Genomic DNA, 10,000 nt, shown 5'->3' with positions numbered 1-10,000 from the left:
CAAAAACATCAACAACTACAACAACAACCAAAACAACAACAACAGCAACACCACCGTGAAAATATAGACTTCAAAATTCAAAAACAACAACAACAACAACAACAACAACAACAACAACAATAACAACAACAGCAACAACAACAACAACAACAGCAAAAACATCAACAACTACAACAACCAAAACAACAACAACAGCAACACCACCGTGAGAATATAGACTTCAAAATTCAAAAACAACAACAACAACAACAACAACAACAACAACAATAACAACAACAGCAACAACAACAACAACAACAACAACAGCAAAAACATCAACAACTACAACAACAACAACAACCAAAACAACAACAACAGCAACACCACCGTGAGAATATAGACTTCAAAATTCAAAAACAACAACAACAACAACAACAACAACAACAACAACAACAACAACAACAACAACAACAACAACAACAACAACAACAACAATAACAACAACAGCAACAACAACAACAACAACAGCAAAAACATCAACAACTACAACAACAACAACAACCAAAACAACAACAACAGCAACACGACCGTGAGAATATAGACTTTAAAATTCAAAATTCAAAAACAACAACAACAACAACAACAACAACAACAACAACAACAATAACAACAATTACAACAACAGCAACAACAACAACAACAGCAAAAACATCAACAACAACAACAACAACAACAACCAAAACAACAACAACAGCAACACCACCGTGAGAATATAGACTTCAAAATTCAAAAACAACAACAACAACAACAACAACAACAACAACAACAACAATAACAACAACAGCAACAACAACAACAACAACAGCAAAAACATCAACAACTGCAACAACAACAACAACCAAAACAACAACAACAGCAACACCACCGTGAGAAAATAGACTTCAAAATTCAAAAACAACAACAACAACAACAACAAAAACAACAATAACAACAACAGCAACAACAACAACAACAGCAAAAACATCAACAACTACAACAACAACAACAACCAAAACAACAACAACAGCAACACCACCGTGAGAAACTAAACTTCAAAATTCAAAAACAACAACAACAACAACAACAACAACAACAACAATAACAACAACAGCAACAACAACAACAACAACAGCAAAAACATCAACAACTACAACAACAACCACAACCAAAACAACAACAACAGCAACACCACCGTGAGAATATAGACTTCAAAATTCAAAAACAACAACAATAACAACAACAACAACAACAACAACAACAACAACAACAACAACAACAACAACAACAATAACAACAACAGCAACAACAACAACAACAGCAAAAACATCAACAACTACAACAACAACAACAACCAAAACAACAACAACAGCAACACCACGGTGAGAATATAGACTTCAAAATTCAAAAACAACAACAACACCAACAACAACAACAACAAGAACAATAACAACAACAGCAACAACAACAACAACAACAACAACAGCAAAAACATCAACAACTACAACAACAACAACAACTACAACAACAACAACACTAACCACAACAACAACAACAGCAACACCACCGTGAGAATATAGACTTCAAAATTCAAAAACAACAACAACAACAACAACAACAACAACAACAACAACAACAACAACAACCACAACAACAACAACAACAACAACAATAACAACAACAACAACAGCAACAACAACAACAACAGCAAAAACATCAACAACTACAACAACAACAACCAAAACAACAACAACAGCAACACCACCGTGAGAATATAGACTTCAAAATTCAAAAACAACAACAACAACAACAACAACAACAACAACAACAACAACAACAACAACAACAACAACAACAACAACAACAACAACAATAACAACAACATCAGCAACAACGACAACAACAACAGCAAAAACATCAACAACTACAACAACAACCACAACCAAAACAACAACAACAGCAACACCACCGTGAGAATATAGACTTCAAAATTCAAAAACAACAACAACAACAACAATAACAACAACAGCAACAACAACAACAACAACAACAACAACAGCAAAAACATGAACAACTACAACAACAACAACAACAACCAAAACAACAACAACAACAGCAACACCACCGTGAGAATATAGACTTCAAAATTCAAAAACAACAACAACAACAACAACAACAACAACAATAACAACAACAGCAACAACAACAACAACAACAGCAAAAACATCAACAACTACAACAACAACAACAACCAAAATAACAACAACAGCAACACCACCGTGAGAATATAGACTTCAAAATTCAAAAACAACAACAACAACAACAACAACAACAACAATAACAACAACAGCAACAACAACAACAACAACAACAGCAAAAACATCAACAACAACAACAACAACAACAACAACCAAAACAACAACAACAGCAACACCACGGTGAGAATATAGACTTCAAAATTCAAAAACAACAACAACAACAACAACAACAACAACAATAACAACAACAGCAACAACAACAACAACAACACCAACAACAACAGCAAAAACATCAACAACTACAACAACAACAACAACAACCAAAACAACAACAACAGCAACACCACCGTGAGAATATAGACTTCAAAATTCAAAAACAACAACAACAACAACAACAACAACAACAACAACAACAACAATAACAAAATCAGCAACAACGACAACAACAACAACAGCAAAAACATCAACAACTACAACAACAACCACAACCAAAACAACAACAACAGCAACACCACCGTGAGAATATAGACTTCAAAATTCAAAAACAACAACAACAACAACAACAACAACAACAATAACAACAACAGCAACAACAACAACAACAACAGCAAAAACATCAACAACTACAACAACAACAACAACAACCAAAACAACAATAACAGCAACACCACCGTGAGAATATAGACTTCAAAATTCAAAAACAACAACAACAACAACAACAATAACAACAACAGCAACAACAACAACAACAACAACAACAGCAAAAACATCAACAACTACAACAACAACAACAACCAAAATAACAACAACAGCAACACCACCGTGAGAATATAGACTTCAAAATTCAAAAACAACAACAACAACAATAACAACAACAGCAACAACAACAACAACAACAACAGCAAAAACATCAACAACTACAACAACCAAAACAACAACAACAGCAACACCACCGTGAGAATATAGACTTCAAAATTCAAAAACAACAACAACAACAACAACAACAACAACAACAATAACAACAACAGCAACAACAACAACAACAACAACAACAGCAAAAACATCAACAACTACAACAACAACAACAACCAAAACAACAACAACAGCAACACCACCGTGAGAATATAGACTTCAAAATTCAAAAACAACAACAACAACAACAACAACAACAACAACAACAACAACAACAACAACAACAACAACAACAACAACAACAACAACAATAACAACAACAGCAACAACAACAACAACAACAGCAAAAACATCAACAACTACAACAACAACAACAACCAAAACAACAACAACAGCAACACGACCGTGAGAATATAGACTTTAAAATTCAAAATTCAAAAACAACAACAACAACAACAACAACAACAACAACAACAACAACAACAACAATTACAACAACAGCAACAACAACAACAACAGCAAAAACATCAACAACAACAACAACAACAACAACCAAAACAACAACAACAGCAACACCACCGTGAGAATATAGACTTCAAAATTCAAAAACAACAACAACAACAACAACAACAACAACAACAACAACAATAACAACAACAGCAACAACAACAACAACAACAGCAAAAACATCAACAACTGCAACAACAACAACAACCAAAACAACAACAACAGCAACACCACCGTGAGAAAATAGACTTCAAAATTCAAAAACAACAACAACAACAACAACAAAAACAACAATAACAACAACAGCAACAACAACAACAACAGCAAAAACATCAACAACTACAACAACAACAACAACCAAAACAACAACAACAGCAACACCACCGTGAGAAACTAAACTTCAAAATTCAAAAACAACAACAACAACAACAACAACAACAACAACAATAACAACAACAGCAACAACAACAACAACAACAGCAAAAACATCAACAACTACAACAACAACCACAACCAAAACAACAACAACAGCAACACCACCGTGAGAATATAGACTTCAAAATTCAAAAACAACAACAATAACAACAACAACAACAACAACAACAACAACAACAACAACAACAACAACAACAATAACAACAACAGCAACAACAACAACAACAGCAAAAACATCAACAACTACAACAACAACAACAACCAAAACAACAACAACAGCAACACCACGGTGAGAATATAGACTTCAAAATTCAAAAACAACAACAACACCAACAACAACAACAACAAGAACAATAACAACAACAGCAACAACAACAACAACAACAACAACAACAGCAAAAACATCAACAACTACAACAACAACAACAACTACAACAACAACAACACTAACCACAACAACAACAACAGCAACACCACCGTGAGAATATAGACTTCAAAATTCAAAAACAACAACAACAACAACAACAACAACAACAACAACAACAACAACAACCACAACAACAACAACAACAACAACAATAACAACAACAACAACAGCAACAACAACAACAACAGCAAAAACATCAACAACTACAACAACAACAACCAAAACAACAACAACAGCAACACCACCGTGAGAATATAGACTTCAAAATTCAAAAACAACAACAACAACAACAACAACAACAACAACAACAACAACAACAACAACAACAACAACAACAACAACAACAACAACAACAATAACAACAACATCAGCAACAACGACAACAACAACAGCAAAAACATCAACAACTACAACAACAACCACAACCAAAACAACAACAACAGCAACACCACCGTGAGAATATAGACTTCAAAATTCAAAAACAACAACAACAACAACAATAACAACAACAGCAACAACAACAACAACAACAACAACAACAGCAAAAACATGAACAACTACAACAACAACAACAACAACCAAAACAACAACAACAACAGCAACACCACCGTGAGAATATAGACTTCAAAATTCAAAAACAACAACAACAACAACAACAACAACAATAACAACAACAGCAACAACAACAACAACAACAGCAAAAACATCAACAACTACAACAACAACAACAACCAAAATAACAACAACAGCAACACCACCGTGAGAATATAGACTTCAAAATTCAAAAACAACAACAACAACAACAACAACAACAACAATAACAACAACAGCAACAACAACAACAACAACAACAACAGCAAAAACATCAACAACAACAACAACAACAACAACAACCAAAACAACAACAACAGCAACACCACGGTGAGAATATAGACTTCAAAATTCAAAAACAACAACAACAACAACAACAACAACAACAATAACAACAACAGCAACAACAACAACAACAACACCAACAACAACAGCAAAAACATCAACAACTACAACAACAACAACAACAACCAAAACAACAACAACAGCAACACCACCGTGAGAATATAGACTTCAAAATTCAAAAACAACAACAACAACAACAACAACAACAACAACAACAACAACAATAACAAAATCAGCAACAACGACAACAACAACAACAGCAAAAACATCAACAACTACAACAACAACCACAACCAAAACAACAACAACAGCAACACCACCGTGAGAATATAGACTTCAAAATTCAAAAACAACAACAACAACAACAACAACAACAACAATAACAACAACAGCAACAACAACAACAACAACAGCAAAAACATCAACAACTACAACAACAACAACAACAACCAAAACAACAATAACAGCAACACCACCGTGAGAATATAGACTTCAAAATTCAAAAACAACAACAACAACAACAACAATAACAACAACAGCAACAACAACAACAACAACAACAACAGCAAAAACATCAACAACTACAACAACAACAACAACCAAAATAACAACAACAGCAACACCACCGTGAGAATATAGACTTCAAAATTCAAAAACAACAACAACAACAATAACAACAACAGCAACAACAACAACAACAACAACAGCAAAAACATCAACAACTACAACGACAACAACAACCAAAACAACAACAACAGCAACACCTCGGTGAGAAGATAGACTTCAAAATTCAAAAACAACAACAACAACAACAACAAAAAAAACAATAACAACAACAGCAACAACAACAACAACAACAACAGCAAAAACATCAAGAACTACAACAACAACAACAACCAAAACAACAACAACAGCAACACCACCGTGAGAATATAGACTTCAAAATTCAAAAACAACAACAACAACAACAACAACAACAACAACAACAACAACAACAACAACAACAACAATAACAACAATAACAACAATAACAACAGCAGCAACAACAACAACAACAACAGCAAAAACATCAACAACTACAACAACAACAACAACCAAAACAACAACAACAGCAACACCACCGTGAGAATATAGACTTCAAAATTCAAAAACAACAACAACAACAACAACAACAACAACAACAACAACAACAACAACAACAACAACAACAACAACAACAATAACAATAACAACAACAGCAACAACAACAACAACAACAACAACAACAGCAAAAACATCAACAACTACAACAACAACAACAACCAAAACAACAACAACAGCAACACCACCGGGAGATTTTAGACTTCAAAATTCAAAAACAACAACAACAACAACAACAACAATAACAACAACAGCAACAACAACAACAACAGCAAAAACATCAACAACTACAACAACAACAACAACCAAAACAACAACAACAGCAACACCACCGTGAGAATATAGACTTCAAAATTCAAAAACAACAACAACAACAACAACAACAACAACAACAACAACAACAACAACAACAACAACAACAACAACAACAACAACAACAACAACAATAACAATAACAACAACAGCAACAACAATAACAACAACAGCAAAAACATCAACAACTACAACAACAACAACAACCAAAACAACAACAACAGCAACACCACCGTGAGAATATAGACTTCAAAATTCAAAAACAACAACAACAACAACAACAACAACAACAACAACAACAACAACAACAACAACAACAACAACAACAACAACAACAACAACAACAACAACAACAACAACAACAACTACAACAACAACAACAACCAAAACAAAAACAACAGCAACACCACCGTGAGAATATAGACTTCAAAATTCAAAAACAACAACAACAACAACAACAACAACAACAACAACAACAACAACAACAACAACAACAACAACCAAAACAACAACAACAACAACAGCAAAAACATCAACAACTTCAACAACAACAACAAACAAAACAACAACAACAGCAACACCACCGTGAGAATATAGACTTCAAAATTCAAAAACAACAACAACAACAACAACAACAACAACAACAACAACAACAACAACAACAACAACAACAACAACAATAACAACAACAGCAACAACAACAACAACAACAACAACAGCAAAAACATCAACAACTACAACAACAACAACAACCAAAACAACAACAACAGCAACACCACCGTGAGAATATAGACTTCAAAATTCAAAAACAACAACAACAACAACGACAACAACAACAACAACAACAACAAGAACAATTACAACAACAGCAACAACAACAACAAAAACAACAGCAAAAACATCAACAACTACAACAACAACCAAAACAACAACAACAGCAACACAACCGTGAAAATATAGACTTCAAAATTCAAAAACAACAACAACAACAACAACAACAACAACAACAACAACAACAACAACAACAACAACAACAACAACAACAACAACAACAACAACAACAACAACAACAATAACAACAACAGCAACAACAACAACAACAGCAAAAACATCAACAACTACAACAACAACAACCAAAACAACAACAACAGCAACACCACCGTGAGAATAAAGACTTCAAAATTCAAAAACAACAACAACAACAACAACAACAACAACAACAACAACAACAATTACAACAACAGCAACAACAACAACAAAAACAACAGCAAAAACATCAACAACTACAACAACAACCAAAACAACAACAACAGCAACACCACCGTGAAAATATAGACTTCAAAATTCAAAAACAACAACAACAACAACAACAACAACAATAACAACAACAGCAACAACAACAACAACAGCAAAAACATCAACAACTACAACAACAACAACAACAACCAAAACAACAACAACAGCAACACCACCGTGAGAATATAGACTTCAAAATTCAAAAACAACAACAACAACAACAACAACAACAACAACAACAACAACAACAACAACAACAACAACAACAACAACAACAACAACAACAACAACAATAACAACAGCAACAACAACAACAACAGCAAAAACATCAACAACTACAACACCAACAACCAAAACAACAACAACAGCAACACCACCGTGACAATATAGACTTCAAAATTCAAAAACAACAACAACAACAACAACAACAACAACAACAACAACAACAACAACAATAACAACAACATCAGCAACAACGACAACAACAACAGCAAAAACATCAACAACTACAACAACAACCACAACCAAAACAACAACAACAGCAACACCACCGTGAGAATATAGACTTCAAAATTCAAAAACAACAACAACAACAACAACAACAATAACAACAACAGCAACAACAACAACAACAACAACAGCAAAAACATCAACAACTACAACAACAACAACAACAACCAAAACAACAACAACAACAGCAACACCACCGTGAGAATGTAGACTTCAAAATTCAAAAACAACAACAACAACAACAATAACAACAACAGCAACAACAACAACAACAACAACAGCAAAAACATCAACAACTACAACAACAACAACAACCAAAACAACAACAACAGCAACACCACCGTGAGAATATAGACTTCAAAATTCAAAAACAACAACAACACCAACAACAACAACAACAAGAACAATAACAACAACAGCAACAACAACAACAACAACAACAACAACAGCAAAAACATCAACAACTACAACAACAACAACAGCCAAAACAACAACAACAGCAACACCACGGTGAGAATATAGACTTCAAAATTCAAAAACAACAACAACACCAACAACAACAACAACAAGAACAATAACAACAACAGCAACAACAACAACAACAACAACAACAACAACAACAGCAAAAACATCAACAACTACAACAACAACAACAACCAAAACAACAACAACAGCAACACCACCGTGAGAATATAGACTTCAAAATTCAAAAACAACAACAACAACAACAATAACAACAACAGCAACAACAACAACAACAACAACAGCAAAAACATCAACAACTACAACAACAACAACAACTAAAATAACAACAACAGCAACACCACCGTGAGAATATAGACTTCAAAATTCAAAAACAACAACAACAACAACAACAATAACAACAACAGCAACAACAACAACAACAACAGCAAAAACATCAACAACTACAACAACAACAACAACAACCAAAACAACAACAACTGCAACACCACGGTGAGAATATAGACTTCAAAATTCAAAAACAACAACAACAACAACAACAACAACAACAACAACAACAACAACAACAATAACAACAACAGCAACAACAACAACAACAACAACAGCAAAAACATGAACAACTACAACAACAACAACAACCAAAACAACAACAACAACAACACCACCGTGAGAATAAAGACTTCAAAATTCAAAAACAACAACAACAACAACAACAACAACAACAACAACAACAACAACAACAACAACAACAACAACAACAACAACAACA

The sequence above is a fragment of the Sycon ciliatum genome, chromosome 7 (genome assembly GCF_964019385.1).
Source record: "Sycon ciliatum chromosome 7, ocSycCili1.1, whole genome shotgun sequence".
NCBI classification, from domain to species: domain Eukaryota; kingdom Metazoa; phylum Porifera; class Calcarea; order Leucosolenida; family Sycettidae; genus Sycon; species Sycon ciliatum.
The sequence above is the reverse complement of the archived record's forward strand: the minus strand, read 5'-3'. Positions refer to the sequence as shown.